Genomic DNA, 17734 nt, shown 5'->3' on the forward strand with positions numbered 1-17734 from the left:
TGCTGTATACACATATAGTTAGAAAATATAGGAAGAAAAGACAGTGAAATCTTTATGTAGAAGCACAACAGAACTAGGAAAAATTTTCTCTCGTTAAATCTAATTTTTGTAGTTGACAAAATCCTTCTGATACTGAATTAGATATAATTCCAAAGAACAAAGTTAGAAAAGAACAAAATAAAGCTTTTATTTGTGCAAGATTTTTAAAAAAGATTTATGTTTATTGGAAAGTGAGATATGCAGAGAGGAGGAGAGAAAGAGAGGAAGATCTTCTGTCCAATGATTCACTCCCCAAGCAGCCGCAATGGCTGGAGCTGAGCTGATCCTTTGCCAGGATCCAGAGCCTCTTCTGGGTCTCCCACGTGGGGACAGGATCTTAAGGCTTTGGGCCGTCCTCCACTGCTTTCCCAGGGCACAAGCAGGGAGCTGGTTGGGAGGGGGGCCTTCCAGAATTAGAACTTCTGCTTATATGGGATTCTGGTGTGTGCAAGGTGAGGAATGTAGCCGTTAGGCTACCGCACCGGGCCCCATTTTGTGCAAGTTTGACAAAGGCAAGCTATTACTGAGATCTCGTGTTTAACTTTGCTCCTAATTCTGGGTTATCTATCTATCTATCCATCTATCTATCTATCTACATACACATGGAGCTCCCATTTGCTACTTCATTCTCCAAGCTCTCGCAATCACCGGTGCTCTGTTTGGAGTGAAGCTGGGAAGTCAACTGAACTCTAGAAAATGGATAGCTGGAATCCATTCACTGAAACACTGTCAGGGCCTGCCTGAGTTTTCAGTAGCAGGAAACTAGAATCAGGTCTGGTACTAGGCTGTGTTTTTGCCATGCTTTTTGCCTTTGTGCATTGGTTACTGTAATTTTTTTTAAGATGTGTTTTATTTTTATTGGAAAGTCAGATATACAGAGAGGAGGAGAGACCTGTGCTCATATGGGATTCTGGTGTGTGCAAGGTGAGGACTTTAGCTGCTAGGCCAAGGTGCCAGGCCCTACTATAATTTTTTCTTACTATTACTTTTATCTAACCACAGGTTGTTTGTCTCAAGACATTTTCAAATTTGTTTCTTGATTTTTTTCTTGTTTCATTTTTTTTTGTTCAGAATTATGTTTAATTTCCACATGTTTGTGTAGTTTCCTAAGGTAATTTTTTGTTTACTTGTTCTTTTTTATTTTTAGTTATATTGTATTGTGGACAGAAAAGCTGGTATTAATTGTATTATTTCAATTCTTGGAAGTTTGTTGAGATTTATTTTGTAGCCAATCATATGATGTACACTGGGCAATGTTCCATATGCTATGGACAAGAGCGTGAATCCTTTAGCTGTTGTATGCACTGCCCCATAGATGTCTGTCGGGCCATTTGAGGTGTGGTTTAACTTCTGCTTATTTTCTTTTCCATTTGGATGAGCTTTCTATCACTAAATGTGGTGATGTCTGTATATTTGAGTGCTCTGATCTTTTATAGTTACTAATTTCTCTTGGTGAATAGAACCCTTTATGGTTGCATAATGATCTTTGTACTTTTGCATTACTTTTGATTTAAAGTATGTTTAATATTCGTATGACTACTCATGCTGTCTCTTGGATTCCAAATGCACGTTACTTCTTTCCATCTCTTCATACTTTCAACCTACACATTTCTTTAAAGGCAAAATGAGTATTTTGCAAAATGCATATGGTTTGATTTCATTCTCTCAATTTACTACTATAACCCATGCTTTTTAATTGGAGAATCTAATCCATTTAAAATTAAGTTTATCATTGGTTGGAAAAAACTACTGCCATTTTAATATTGTTTTCTAGTTTTTTTATAGTGTTCTCTTTATTTCTGACAGTCTTTATATCAAGTGATTTATATTAGTATGTTTTCAATTCTTAATATTTATAATGTGTGTATTATACATTTTTGATTTGTAGTTATCATTAGACTTATAAATTTTTTTGTTTTTAACACAGTATTCTAAAATAATAGTATTTAACACTGATTGTAAAAATAGAGAAAAAACAAAAAGGAAGAAATATATGAATAGAAAGCTATATATATTTTTTTCCCCATGTTTTGAATTCTGGAAAAATATTAAATTTATTTTTTGGGAAAGTACTGGAAAGATCCAATCTTCTTACTCAAAACAAAGCCTTATTGCTCACAATGGTTTAGACTAATAAACCACAAGCTGGGAACTTGACACAGGTATTCCACATGCATGATAGCAACCCACCTGAGCCGTTACTGCTACTTCTCATGGTTCGAGTTTAGTAGAAAGCTGGAATCGCAGCTAGGCTCAGACACTGGACTGATAGGCATCTTAACTGATATTTTAGCTACTAGGAGAAACGTTCACCCCTATTCAAAAATTTTTTTGAGTGGTTTTACCTCTTTTTTATTGTCTATTTATGTGTTTATTAATTTTTGGTTTGTTTTTTTCTTAAATATTGATTTGATAAATATATTATAGTGAGAATAAGACACACAGGAATAGCGTTTTCCTGTTTGCTGGCTTACCTTCCAATGGCCACAGCTGAGCTCATCTGAAGCCAAGAGTCAAGAGCTTCCTTTGGGTCTCCCATACAGGCACATAGGCCTAAGGATCTGTACCATCCTCCACTGCTTTTCTGGGCCGTAGCCCAGAACTATTTTGGAAGTGGAGCCACTGAGACACAAGTCGGCACACTTAGGGGATGCCCTTACTGCAAGTGGAGGCGCTTAGCCTGATATTTCACAGTACCAACCCCCATTTAGTCCATCCTTTGTTGGTTTCTTAGGTCACATGAGCTGGAGTTGGATTGGAAGCAGGCCAGCTGGGACTCAAGCACACAGTCCAATGTGGGGTGCTATTGTGTCACAACGTCAGCTCAGCTTCTGGAAATTCTAAGATATTTGTTTATTTCTCTGAGCCTGTGTGCACTTTTGTTAGGATATACTAGATAGTAGCCTAAGTTTGGTTTGCTACAATTACATTGTTGTTGTGTCATTCTCATTGTCTCAGTACTAGGGAATGCTTCAAACCTATTTGTTCCAAATCCACAGCTGTATTCAGGAATGTTCTCTGAGTCAGAACAAAACCGAACCTTTCTAAGTCTTCATCCACAACAGAATGAGAGAAATAGGAAATTACTTTGGTCACTTACACAGTTTAACTCTTTGTTTTCATCTGTAATAGGTTTTGGCTCACTCTGGCACAAGAGGAAGAGAACTACAGTACAAGAACAGCACTGGCACACGGTCAATGCTTGTCTACTTCTTTCTCAGTCAGATGCTGAGGGGAAATTTATGCTTTGTATACACAGAGTTATTACTGAAATTCCTTCAAACTGAGCACTATTCCCACTATTTCAGTGCAAGAGGTAAGCCTTTCTTTAGAACATGATATGTATTTAGCAGATGTTTGGTAGCTGGTGAGTTAATGACGTTCCTTTTGCTGAGGGAACCCTTATGCTGAAGTAAACGGTTAGCCAGAGATTTGGGAATTGGGATTTTTGATTGAGTCACATAATATTACATTTATTCCTAGGAAATCTGTAATACAACAGTGGTTATATCTCCATAAGCCTGGTTTGTTGACCAAGCAAATAACTTCCAGAAATATTTTGAGGTTGCTGGCCAAGTCAAATTCTAAATATACTTAACTTTTAAGCTTATTTTTGCATGATTGAGACAGATTCTAACTTATTCCAGGACACTTTGACCTTCTCTGGGCACTATTAGAGAAAGTGCAATTGATTTTTTTTAAGATTTATTTATTTTTATTGGAAAGTGAGATATACAGAGAGGAGGAGAGACAGAGAGGAAGATCTTCCATTTGATGATTCACTCCCCAAGTGACCACAATGGCTGGTGCTACTCCGATCTAAAGCCAGGAGCCTAGAACCTCCTCCAGGTCTCCCACATGGATGCAGGGTCCCAAGGTTTTTTTGTGGTCCTTGACTGCTTTCCCAGGCCACAAGCAGGGATCTGGTTGGGAAGTGGAGCTGCCAGGATTAGAACCGGTGCCCAAATGGGATCCCTGCTCCTTCAGGGCAAGGACTTTAGCTGTTAAGCCACTGCGGGCCCAAGTGCAATTGATTTTTAACTTTTCTCATTTATCTGGTTTGAGATATTTTGAATTGATGATAACTCAGCTGAGAAGCTGTGGTCTTGATTTACTGAGGGCTTACTGTTTAGGTGGCCATGCGGCAGATTATGAAGAGTTTTTATATGGTTTCTATCCCAAGAGCTCCCAATTTTGTGGGAAAAACAAACAGGACAACAACTGATCTATTACAAAGATTCTTGACTCTAGGCATTCCATCAGTGTGGTATAATTTGTTCTGAAAGCGAAGGGGGGCGGTGATTGCCCCAGGCCCCGCCCTGCTGCATGGGGGGCGTGGCTTAGGCCTAACCCGCCCCTTGGCCTGAGGCCCAGCCTTCAGGCCTACAGGTGGAGTGTGACCTCCAACAGGGCTAGAAGGTCAAGGGAAGTATACCGGAACATGACGTCTGACATCACCGGAAGATCTAGGGAGATAGCCGTGTCATACAGCCAATTACAGCGTCTTTGGTGGGCGTGGGGTCTGGCGGAAGGCTCCCTCTTGCCCGCCCCTTCCTTACCCTTTAAAACCTGTAACCTGTGCATGATAAAGCGGACGTTCCTCACCTTCTCTTCTCCCGTGTTTCTTGTTGCCCAAGGCCCCGTCTGCCTCACCCTCGGTGACCTTGGGGCCTGTTGGCAGCTCTAAACCCGAGAACTGGTGCCATGAACAGGGACCCGAGAGGTCAAGCCACAAGACCTGTGGACCGCAGAACAGGGACTTCAAGGCTTCAGAACCTCAGGACTTTATAACAAGGACATCAGAACTTCAAAACTTCGGGACTTCAGGACCTCAGGTAAAATTGCGTGAGGCTCCAGCCACGGCTTGTGGGCTGATAGTTTTCGCCCTACTCAGTGGGCTCTGAGAGTTTTTGCCGCAATTTGTGGGTTCAGACTTTGCCCAGAGGCGGGTGACCCCAGTTTGTGCTTTTGAGATTTTTACTCTTTGGCTTGGATTCTGTTTTAGGGGATGTTTGCCTTTTTGTAGCGTTCCTAGTGCTGGTACCATTTGCTTGTATGTGGCCTTGAGGCTTAGGAATTCCAGAGTCTCAGAAGTGCAGACCCTGTTTGAATTTGAGTGGAAGGAAGGTGAGACGCTATCCATCGGAAGCTTGGCTGAATGTTTTGCTCTGGTGGTAGTTCTCGGGATGCTGATTGTGTTTGCCCTGCCTTGTATTAGCGACAGCTGGCCGCTTTGGATTCATCCAGACTTCCATCACCTGGCCCCAAGTTTTTTGTTGCCTGGTTGCTCACTTTTCGAATAAAATGAGTTTAAAATCAAGGAAAAAAAGAACGATTTTACAGAACTTGCTCCCTGGGCTTGCAAATTTTATCTTGGAAGGTCTTTTGTCGTGGTAAGCTTTTAACAAACTGACTGATTTCATCTGCATGTCCATGGCAACTTTCGGGAATTTAGAATTCAAAGAAGAAATTTATCACTTGTACTTCTTAATGTTTCATTTGTGGTATTTTCAAAAATCTAAAATTTTATCATAAATTGGTATAGGATTAAACTTTAACGCATTGTTGAATTAGTTCAAGGTATAAGTTGGAATAATGTGCTGTTCATCGTCTACAAACCATTTTTATGTTAAAGTAATTTTGTTTTCGACCGGTTATCAAATTTCTCACTGCTTTAAATTGGCAAAGGTTTTGTATTTGTTTTAAAGGTATTTGAGTGTTGATTTCATGTCAATAACTGAGTCTAATGTATAATGTGTTATGCTAACTTCAACAACAAAAAAATCTTGTTTTAGATATTTTTAGCCATCCTTCAAAAGGCATCCAAGAATTCAAATGTTTCGAATCCTAGGGCTTCCCTTGGTATTCTTATGAGGCCTCAAGAATGCCAATAGATTTATCTCCTGTTTGGTGGAGACGGTAGTTCAGGCTGATTGGATTACATTAAGATTTTTTTTTTTTTTTGCCTAATGGAGTGAAAATCTCGTGTCAAAACGTTGTATACATCCATGGAGTTGTGAAGGTTTAATTTTAGTTTGTGCACTTTTAATGATTTAGCTCTACAGTTGTGTCTGGTTGTTCACTATGTATTCTTAGGATGGCTATATTACCGGGAAGATGGAAATTCAGATTTTTGCATTGATGGAGGGATTTCAAAACGGTGACTTTTGTCTCTTGGGGTCTTGGTTCAAGACTGCTGAATGGATGGCTTTTCACGTAATGGTTTCGGGTGAACGCTATTATTACTAACTTGGTTGAGAATATATTTTTTTTAAGTCTCCAGAAGTGTGTGTGTGTGTCTATTGTACAAGTTGTTTCACATTGCTATCATGTGTTACTGTCTGTCTATTGGTCAGAAAATGTTCTAGCTTTTGTGAATTAAGTTTAAAGTGGGTAAATTTATTCATTTGTTTGTCTCATCAGCTATCTGGATCCTCAGCTGCAATCACAGGGCACATAATTTGCATAACAACAGCAAGAGTGGGTTGCCTTGGGACTGGCAGATTCTGCAGTCACTCTCAGAGCTTTCAATAGGATTGTGAAAGTGTCTCATGATTTTAAACCATTGCTAAGTCATTTACTTTGTCCTCCAATAAATTACTAGTTAACACAGATTAATTTGATTTATGTAATTTAAATTACTAATAGGCTGTTTTCGAAATATGTTACATCATTGGTCATTGATACATTTATGTTTAAGCTTATTGTTAACTTGTACTCCTGTTTCATTTATAACAGGCAATAGGTCCTTGGGATAAACGTTTTGTAAAGCTATTATTTGACAGCTTTCACTTTATACTGTCACCAATAAGAGTGAGCAACCTGGTAGCTCAGATCTAAGGCACCAGCCTAATATCTTCAAGGCAAGGGCATAGTAGAAGACACCACCAAAATTTCAAGAACATGTAGATTTCAAGAACATGCTTGAAAAGCAGAGAGGGGGAAATATACTTCTGCTTGTGAACATCTTAACTTGGTATTATTCACCCTAGATTTTCTTCAGATTTCACCTTCTGGTGAGGCACTTGCAGGCCTAACACAGATGCCTTTGTTTGATGGAGGGACCCAGCCACCCAAAAGTGGAGAAGTTCTGACCCCTTGCTAACTGTGGGAAGAGGGTTTGTTTGTGTCTTCCCAGAAATTGAGCCACAGCCTGTGTGGTACAACCTCTGGATTACAGTTTGAAGTCAAACTATTGTTTAATGTATGAATGGAAAAATTGTAGTTGTCAAATCTAGCAGGATAAATGCATAATAATGAATGTAAGACATAGGGTCAGTAATTAGTGACTGTGAAATTTTACAAAAGATTACTTTGCCATAAATAATATAATTTAACTTATCCCCTATAGCTTATTAAATAAGATTTCTGCTCGCTATTGATACAACCCATTTTTTCCTAGCGTATTCTGTGGCAGACATGTAAATAAGATGTAAATAATGCTATGTGTGTGTACAAATGTAAAAATATGCATATACTTGAAAAAGCAGCGAGGCAGAGAAAGACATGCTCAAAACAGAACTCATGTCTACTGGTTCACTTCAAATGTTTGGAATCTAGAAATTCAATCAATCAAGCAATCACCTACTTTGTCTCAAAATGTACCAGTACAAGCAGCTGGCATTGGAAGTAGAGCTAAGTTTTTACCCAGACAATCTAAAGAATGTTGACATTCCAAATGGGCCTTCATAGCTGTGCCAAATATCCCAACTCATTTCAGCTCTTCTCTTGCAGATTTTAAACAGTGTTCAATAAATTACTATGAACTCTAGTTAGTCCAGTCCACTCTGAAACAACAGACTTGTTACTTCAGACTGTATTTTAGTACTTGAGTTACCTTATAAATATTTATTTACCAATTTGAAAGAGTTATAGTGAGAGAGTGAGAGACAGAGAAATCTTTCATTTTCTGGTTAAATCTACAGGTAATCACAATGGCCAGAATGAAGCCAGGAGCTGAGAACATTATCTGGGTCAGCCCAAACATTTGGACTATCCTCTGCTGCTTTTCCTAGAGTTCGCAGTGAAGCAACTAGCGTGGACTTAGACGATGTGAGGCAGCCAGGACATGAACTGTTGCCTGTATGTGATGAAAATGTCACAGCTGGGGTTGGAAAATGAGGTTGTTGGACTAAATTAGGCTTCAATGCCCACTGACATGTATAAGAGTTGAATGGAATGTGGGTTAGACAAAACCAGTCTGCTGTACATACTGGCAAGCATGGGATCCAGGTTAGGAGGTGGGCCTGGTGGGGGTTATTGCAGGTCGCTCTGACTAGGCTTCAGCTCCCACTATTTTGCGTGGAGGCCGAGTGTGGTGGGCAGGATCAGGCTGGACTGCAACACCCATTGGTTTGCATAGAAGACGGGGCTGGAGACAGCTGACCTAGCAATTGTAACAGTGTACGTGAAGGCAGATTTGGGCAGTGGACTGTGCCAGTCCCTGTACTGGCATGCACATGTAAGAATCAGTTCTGATGTACCTCATATGAAGTTTTTTTGGGAACCCTCAACTGCTGGACTCAGAACTCCAACCATGGAGGAAATTGCAGGTCCCATGGTCTTACCGTTGAATGCATGTGTCAGTGCTGGGTCTCCTCAGTGGCTTAGACGGAGCAGTGGACAGCATATCCAGATGTACAAGGAGGATATGGAAGTACGCTGGAGCCTGTAGAAGACACCTGGGGTCATAACAGAGGATGGCATAATCAGTCAACCACCCCAGCAAAGAGTTGGCAGTGAATAACTGGGCAAACGGAGGCTTTAAGGTGGACTGTATCAGCCAGCGGAGTCTGGAGAGATTTCATCATGACTGGAGTGGCGAGATTGGCAGCAATGCAGAACTGTTGAACTATCACAACCACTTGAGCAGAACCTTGGAGCACACCCCACATTGGGGACCCTGGGATTGTTGGGAGACTGGATGTGGCTTCTCCCCTTATGTCTCCCCTCCCCCAAACACAGGAAGGAAAAAAGAGAATATTAATGCAGTGGTCAAACCTACTTCCCTCTAGCCCTTCACCCTTTGCACCTTAATCAAATATGTAAAAATTATGAAAATAAGATTTATGCAATTAAAAATAAAGTGAAAAAGAAAATGTCACAGGTGGTGGTGTTATTTGCTATACTACAATTCTTGCCCTTCCAGATTTCTAACGCATTTATTTGATTTTTGTAATGCAAAACTATATTTGCTTCCAGGAAATTAATGTTTTCTTTTTTATGGCATGTATATTTATTTTTAGGTCTCTATGTCACTTAACTATCACGTTGTGTGAAATGCAATGTGACTGTCAAGCTCATACATTGATGTTAATATTTGCAGGAAACATGAACTAAACAGGAAAATCCTTCTTAGAAAAACACATTTCTTTAGCCTTTATTTAGAAAGTTCTGTTTACATCAAGTAATTAGAAGATTAGAATTTGCTAATGTTTCTTAATCATCCAGTTCCAGGTGGTGCCCATCATTTTCAGTAGAAGTCTAGCATGCAAGTCATGTTCTGTTGGGTTTCTATTTCAAAGATGGGGTACACATTATTATTAAAGAATTCCTGTTAGGAACCAGTCTATTACTGGCTAAGACACAGAGTCTTTTGATAAGTGTTTGGACATCTTGCAGAATGGGGTAGTATCTGTTCCCATACTAAGAAGATAATGTCTATAATGTTTAAAGGTTGCAGATATGGTTTCCTTTTCCCCCTAAAGTTCTGGGATTTTCAGACCATTTTCTGAGAAGGCAATTCACAAATTCCCATAAGCCTGGAATGGAAATTGGCTTTTTGACAAAATGCTTTCAGGGAAACCATTTTCCAGGAAAACATGCTGACCTTTCTGTATGTTTTCAATATTCCTTAGCTAAAATGCTCCTGGAACAACCAGTTTATGGCATAGCTACTTGCTTTATCAACTCAAGGGGTTATGAGTGAAAGAAAAGATAGTTTTACTTATAAATGGAATGTGCACTAAATGCAAGGAAAATAACAAGTGTTTCCTCATTTTTATGCTAGAATAAAAAAGAGGACTGATAAAATCTGCTAGGTAACAAGTGATGGCAATGGTAACATTCACCATTGCAGGAAGTTGATCAGAAAAATCATTCAATAGTTTAGCACAGGAAAAATGGAGATGAAAGCTTTGAGGAGATGATTAGGAGCCATGCAAGGGAAAAGAGTATATCTAAAAGCAGTTTTATCTTAATAACAGTTTCTTTGGGAAATAGTTGATTGCTGACTAGGAGACAACACGTGCTGCTGGATGTGTGTACTGAACATTCTTTCATTTTTCCACATGCAAACCAAGTGTGTACATGTGTGCATGTAAATATGTATGATATATATATATATGGTGTCTATATAAATATGATGGGCATTTTTAAAAATACATGCAAATGCATATGATAATGAATATGTATTCCAAAAATTTTTACATTGAAAAACTTGCTTTTAATTACAATTTTCAGAAAATTTAAGGACTCTTGTACATACTAATATGTGAACTTTCATATGCTAATAAACTATGAAGAAAATTCAGATAGTAAAAGGGTTAGAAAGTAATGGAACAAGGCACTATTTTGGGGTTTCCTGTTTAGTAGGATAGGAGAAAATGAAGGAGAGCAGTTACAGAAGACTGTAGGACAATTGGGTAGAGAATAAGTCCTTTTTGTGAAATGGGAAGGAGTGGGAGAGAGCAGGATTGCAGAGCAGGAAAGCAATGTTGAGAAATGAAAAGTTCACTTTGTGCCAAGTTGGAAAAGCTTATGAGGCATTCAAATGGAGTTGTTGATTGGCACTTACATAGCAAGCCTGTAGCCCTGGGAAAGTTGGAGTTTGATTTATAAAGTTTGGGGTCATGAAAATATCAATGGCGTTTGAAAACTAGAACAAGCATATGATAATTTAGGGAAATAAATGATATAAATGGAAAAAGTCAAGGATGGATCTCAGGGGAATTCCATCACTCAAAGATCAAGTGGAGAAGTGGCAAGTAGGGATATAAAGCAGGAGTGTACAATCCGTGTAGTGGAGAGCAAACTGAGAGCATGTGGCATCAAATAAACCGGCCCTACATTTATATAAAGAGACTATAAGCTAACATGGAATAAAGGAATGCATGCTAAAAAAGTGAAGGAGAGAAATTAATATAGTAATTTACCATTAGATGTTTCCATATTTCTATGGAACCTAACCTAACCTTTGGAACTTTGAAAAGAGACTTCTCCATCAGTGGAATCCAAAAGAAACTTCCTTTTGTGACCTAAGAAGCAGTCACATTCAAAGTCAACAGAAACTGTGGTCCAGTGCCATTTGATACCATTTAAAATAATCTACTTCTACCTGACCACATAGCTAATCATACAGCAAGGAAGAAAGTGTATCACTTCACTGTGAGATGTGTCCACTTCTTTTCATGTCAACTACCAATATCGTTCTTCAGTCTAGGATTATGCTTGTCATAATTATTATAGTTACTTCCATGTTAGTTCATTGCAGAAAGGCCACTAAGATAAAAGTCAGAGGTTCAGACACTTATTAGAGAAAGTTCCCTTGAGGGGCAAGTAGAGGAAGAGCAGAACTAGGTTATAGAGAGCTTTCAGATCTGAAACCTGTGCAAAATTCTCAGACCTGGTTCTTAGAGCAGGATGGTGGAGACTTCCCAGTCATAGTTGCTCACTAGAAGAATCTCCTATTTGAAAGCAATGGACAAGCACTAGTAATCCAAGCATTTGTAATAACTTACCAGGGCTCTGGGGGTTAGGGGCGGTATGAGTGAGTGCTTGGGGCTTTGGCGTTTGCTCACTTTTAGTGAAGGAACCATAGCAGAGGTTACAGCTGGGGCTGTTGGTTGAGTAAGGTCCTCTTAAAAGATATTGAACCTACAATACAGTTAGTGCAGTTTAGATACTAAGAAGGAACCACACAGACATGAAGCTTAAACCCCAAAGGAGGTTGCAGCAGGTTGTGCTGGTGTCTTAGTGCAGAACTCCCAAGGCTGGCATTGAGACCTCTGGAAATGCTGCAAACTGAATTCAGATGCTGTTGAAAGAAGGAACTGCTCTTGTCACGGTGAAGAAGCACTGCTTCATGGTAATTATTATAGACAGGAAGTTTTCAGGAAACAGACAGGAAAGAGCAAATCCCTTCTTCCAGCTCCAGTTCTGTAGTCTATCTCCTGGGGTTTCCTGGATGCCTAGCATGAAAGCATCCAGCATAGCACAAATGTACTTGGGAGATCCCTGAATGCAGTGTTGCAAGGCAGAGCCCAGAAGGGTAGGTTGCAGCTGAAGGATTCTAGTTACATCTTTATAATGTGTACACCATGGAATCTGCTTTCAATGTTTTGTAGGCAGAGGTCTTCTGTGTTTTGTCACTTTGTGTGTGATAGAATCACAATGATCTCTAGACCCTTGTTTTACAAAAAGCCTTGTGCTATTTCTCCTGATGCAGGCAAGATGGCTCTTCGGGCATGATCCTGCTCTAGTGACTTTGTTAATGGTTTCTAGTTCCTTTGGGATCAGAACCAGGTTACATTTTAAGTATCCCTCTCTTTACCTTTGGATCTCAAATTCCGTTCCTGAGGTTTTGCCTCCCTCAGCTTCAGGATTCTTCTAAATTTTGAAAAAGGATTCAGTTTATGAAGAGATTCCCTTAGCTATTGTGGCTTCCTCAAGGTTCTCCCAGGTACTCACCCTCATAGCAATAAAAGTACATGGTCTTCTCCTGCATTGTCCCTAAGGCTGCATATAGTATGTTACCTAGATATTCAAATGGGTGCAACCACTTCAGCAGTCTGAAACCACAAGGGATACTTATACAGATGAATCATTTATAATAGCCTTCACCAAACCACTTAAGGACTGTCTTTCAAAAGTCCTTGATAAAGGGGCTGGAGCTGTGCCATAGTAGCCTAAGCCTCCACCTGTGGAGCTAGCATTCTGTATAAGTATTGGTTCATATCTCAGCTCCTCCTCTTCCAATGGAGCTCCCAGCTTATGGCCTGGGAAAAGAGCAGAGGATAGTCCAAGTCCTTGGGGCCCTGACCTACTTGGGAGACCTGGAAGAAGCTCCTTGCTCCTGGGTTTGGATATGCTCAGCTCTACAATTATGACCACTTGGGGATTGAACCCCGAGTGGAAGATCTCTGTCTTTTCTTCTCACTGTGACTCAAATTAAAAAAAAGAATCTTTAAACAAAGAAGTCCATACAGCAAGCATTTTAGGTTTTGCAGGCCAAGAGGAAAAATTTAAGCTATCATGGGAGAACTCCTATGAAGGCTGCCAAATAAAATATTCTTTGGCATAAATACATTTCACATAACATTGATGATGTAGTTACACTTACAAATGTTTGTTTAATACAATTTACATATTAAATTGTATCTAATAATTTAACAATTTAAGCATCATATGGTTTCATTGAAAAAAAAAAAACCTGGCAATCTAATTCCTGTAATTTACAATGTAACCATTTAATGCTGAGAAAAGCCATAGAAATATGGATGATTGACCAGTTTGGGGCCAGGACTATATTTGCTGACCCTGGACTTACTGAAAAACTTAAAGTTCAATTTTAGGAAGCAAGTCTGACTTGTACTGAAGGATGTTATGGAGGGACTTCAATGTTTCTGAAGTCACTGGGAGACCTGGAGAAATAATAGCTTTACACTGGACCTCCAGGAATGAGTCCCTGAACAACATGCCAGATTGGTCTGTCACAAAAACTGCTGTCCCACTCTGGCTTCAGTAGTTTTCATCTTTGCCTCTGAAACTTCTCCAGGAATGTATCATACCATCTTCGCCCTCACAGGGGACTTAAAAACTCTACCAGAGCTACTGCTTTCAGAGCCACACAGTGCACACTGATCAGTACCAGCCAACTACCTCTTCATGTCTCTCTCCTGTTGACTTCAATTTGGAAGCCTTGCATGTGCATCTGATTGGCAGCCATGCCAAGAACAGTAGTGGCAAGGAGTCTGAGACATGCTTTTAGATTCGCAGTTTCTGTGGAATATGGGAAACTGATTAACGAGGGAGAAAGTGCTATTATGCAAAAATTTGTGTTTTCTTTTTCCGTACAGGCTTCTCCTAGTTTTTAATTTGCTGGGCTGGCATCAAGTAAGCTTTCACTGGCATTTCTGAGAATATTGTCAGAGCTGCCATGCTATCCCAGTGAATATCAGTGTCCTGTGTGTACTAGAACCTATACATCCTTTCGTTTTTACTTTTTGTTAGAAATGAACCAAGGCCTTTATTAATGGTGGTTTTGTTTACTGCAGTTGGTAATTCCCTAAATTTTGTGCCTTTTTAACTTCACCATTATGACTCAAAACTTTCAATTTGATTTTTTAAAGCATATTATTCATTTTCAATCCAATGCAAATAGAGCATAGAGACATGGCTCCAGGCACAAACTTGAATTCAAGCAAAACAATTTAAATGAGAAATTCAAATGAAACATAAGATTGTTATGCATGACTTGCCCTTGACATAGTTTGTTAATGACAACCATTCATAAAGACTTCAGGAAATTTTGGACTAAATTTGAAGTTACTCCCTTGCCCACAAAGTCTCTACACAGGCATTGACTGGATTTCCTTACATTTTTCTCAAGGACAGGCTGGGATTAATCCTGAATTCCTCTGTTAATATTCCAGTTCGGTTTATTTACTTCACACCTCTCTTCAGCAATGTTTTTCTTTCATTTCAGTACATTTATTTCCCCTTTCTGTGATTTCTTTTTCTCCTGTGTGACATACTCAGTGTTCCTTGAGTGTGAATGAATCTTTTGATTTTGTATCTCTTTGATTATTACTAATTCTTTTCGTTTTCTTCTTGAAAGAGTATTTGTGTATTGCCTCTACTTCCTGCTGTTATCTTTTTTCAGTCTTGCCTCAATTCCCAATTACCACTTGAAAATACTCCCATGAAAGGTAGCACTTGAGCACTTACTTGTCAACCAATGGTCTTTTTTTTTTTTTCCCCACAATTCTTTAAGAGACTCTGGGGAGAAAAAAGAATGAAGAATCAAGTGGGAGTTTAAAACAAAATAAATAATCAAAGTCTAGAATAATAAACTACAGGTTGTTCTGAAAGGTCATCTCAGAAAGGAGATGCTTTGCAGTTGTGTCCCATTTGAGGCGATGCAGAGCCTTGCAAGTCAAGTCCTCCACTCTTTGCCATCCCTCAGGACTGCCTGTTGCCCATTCCCGAACATATTCCACTCTACAAACTTCTTTTTTCTAATTGTCTCTTAAGGCTGACACCCTGTCATTAGCATTATCCCAAAACTTGGGTGTTTCTTTGACTTCTCTTCCAATTTCCAGCTTCTAGTTCTTGCCAACTATTTGGGATTTTTTTTCTTAAGTTTTGTTTTCATTTTTGATTTCCAACCTGGATATGTTACTGGATTTCTAATTGATCTCTTCTTTACAGATAGACAACTTGCTTTTGAAGCATAACATAAATGTGAATAATATTTAGATGATGACACATGAGAGTATAAGAGTGGTTTAGGAGTGTGTGTTTTCCTGCTTATCTCTTGTACAACATGTCAATGTCAGATTGTTGATCTGTACCCTATTTGGACCCACTCTTGACTTGCAAGCTGTTTATTCTAAAGTGTTACATATAAGCATAGGAGGAAACAGCTAAAGTATAGAAGCTCACAAATAAGTTTGTTTTAAATGTGGAATAATGAAGAAAATCTTCAATCCTCTTAAGGAATTTTATAAAATTATCTTCTTTGGCAGCAGATGCTCACCACTGGGGCTTCCCTCCTGTATCCTCCCCTGCTAGAGCGGGTCACAGGCACTCCTGCTTTTGCCATCACCTTGTTTCCTTTTAAAGCTGCTTGATCCAAAGCTTTTAAATGGAATAATGTGATGCATCAATTGACACAGAAGATATTGTTAGGCTTCCAAGATACTACACTGAAACGATGGCTTTTCCTGATAATTATATGCTACATTTGTCTTCGCTGTCTTGGGTTTTTGGGTTTGTATGACTGAGACAAAAATATGAAGAATAGACAACCATTCTACTGCTGGTATATTTTTCTGCTTTATAACCTTGGACTCACCTGGTTCACTTACATATGCTCTTTGAGTTGGTTACAGGACAGTTGGAAGGCAGATACAGCCTTCTCTGTCAAAGCACACACAGACTGGAGAATCTGTTGTGAGGGTTATCTTTTCTCTGGTTTTACCTCCATCTCCAGACTCATAGAACTTTGGGTATCTTCTTCACCCCATGCCCGGATCATAATCCTGTGCATCTGCACTTCCTTGCTGAACATCTGGTGGCTTGTGATGAAGTGGCCGCTGTGGCTACTCTCCTTTTGGTGCCACATTTGCCAAACTTCACCTGTGTCTTAATGTACTTGTACTTCAGCCTGTTATCTGTCTCTGAATGCTTCTGCACCTATGGTGGAGAAAGCGTATCACTAGGAGCAGCTTCCTCTGTTTATCATGCAGACTGGCTGCAAGGTCAGCTGATGCTATGAGCTCCCTCTTGGTTGGTTGTATTTCCATATGGAAATACATGACATTGTAGGTATAGACAAAGCTAAAAAATCTAGTATCAGATTGTCATGGTATAGTTAAGTGCTTCACTAGGAGTCCTGCTGTTATTCAGTAGAGAGATGCCTACTGCAATGGATCTTCACTTCCTGGTATGCTCATCTCCATTATACAGTTCATCTATGTGAATATATATACTTAATTCACCTATATATCTATTTATATTTTGCATGAATGTAACCTTATATCAGAGATAATAGATGATATTTAAATCAACCTTAACATATCTAGAATGCATATTTGTAAATTTGTGTCTTCATTCCTAGGAGCTAGGAATATTTACAAATTTCTCTACAGAAACTAATACATTGTGTTGCCACAGTATGCTTAGTGCACCTGGATGTTTTCATATTGTTAAATAATACTTAAACATTGATCATTGAGCGCCTTGATTACCCTTGGAAAGTATTCACATTTGGACGTTTGCATTCATATATGTACATGGTCTTCACATTCAGTAGTTCCACACAGGTGAAAGATAGAAATTCATCAAACATAATTCTGTCACTCTTCATTTTTTTATAGAATTACAGAGAAATTCTGTTGCATAATACTCAAAATCCTCCACAAATTGATTCAAATTTAACATTCTGATAAAGTACATCAATTGTTTTTTGAATTATTTATGTATGTTAACAAATCATTTATCATTTATTTGTAAAGATGGCCCTGTCCATATCAAGGATGTAAGTTCTCCCCTAGGGCTTCAACTGAGTTTTTGTCACAATATCCAATGCAATTCCTACCCCGTGTGTTTTGCCCTTAAGAAGCTGGTTCAAATTTACCTTTTTAAAAATTTCTTAATGCCCCAGTCTATTGTTTTATGCTGATTGTATTATAAAACTTAATATGCATACATATGGAAAGATCTGTTTATTTGAAAGGCAGAGTTATAGTCAGAATTTCTGCCTGCTGGTCCACTTCCCACATGGTTGTAACAGCCAGGGCTGAGCCAGGCCAAATAGAGAAGATAGGCGCTTCATCTGGTTTCCCAAGTAGGCGAAGGAGGCTCAGATACTTGGACTGTCTTCCACTACTTTCCCAGCACAATAATAGGGAGTTGGATTAAAAACAGAGCAGCCAAATTCAACCTCCCATGGGATACTGATGTTGCAGACGGG

General features: G+C 39.2%; 1 pseudogene; it reads right to left on the reverse strand.

The window, feature by feature from the left end:
• LOC121158459 overlaps positions 1-16384 on the reverse strand; it is a 51845-nt pseudogene extending 35461 nt beyond the window's left edge.
• Positions 16385-17734: the final 1350 nt, after the last annotated feature.

This window comes from Ochotona curzoniae, unplaced genomic scaffold (genome assembly GCF_017591425.1).
Source record: "Ochotona curzoniae isolate NIBS_2020 unplaced genomic scaffold, NIBS_Ocur_1.0 contig_3819, whole genome shotgun sequence".
Classification (NCBI taxonomy): Eukaryota; Metazoa; Chordata; class Mammalia; order Lagomorpha; family Ochotonidae; genus Ochotona; species Ochotona curzoniae.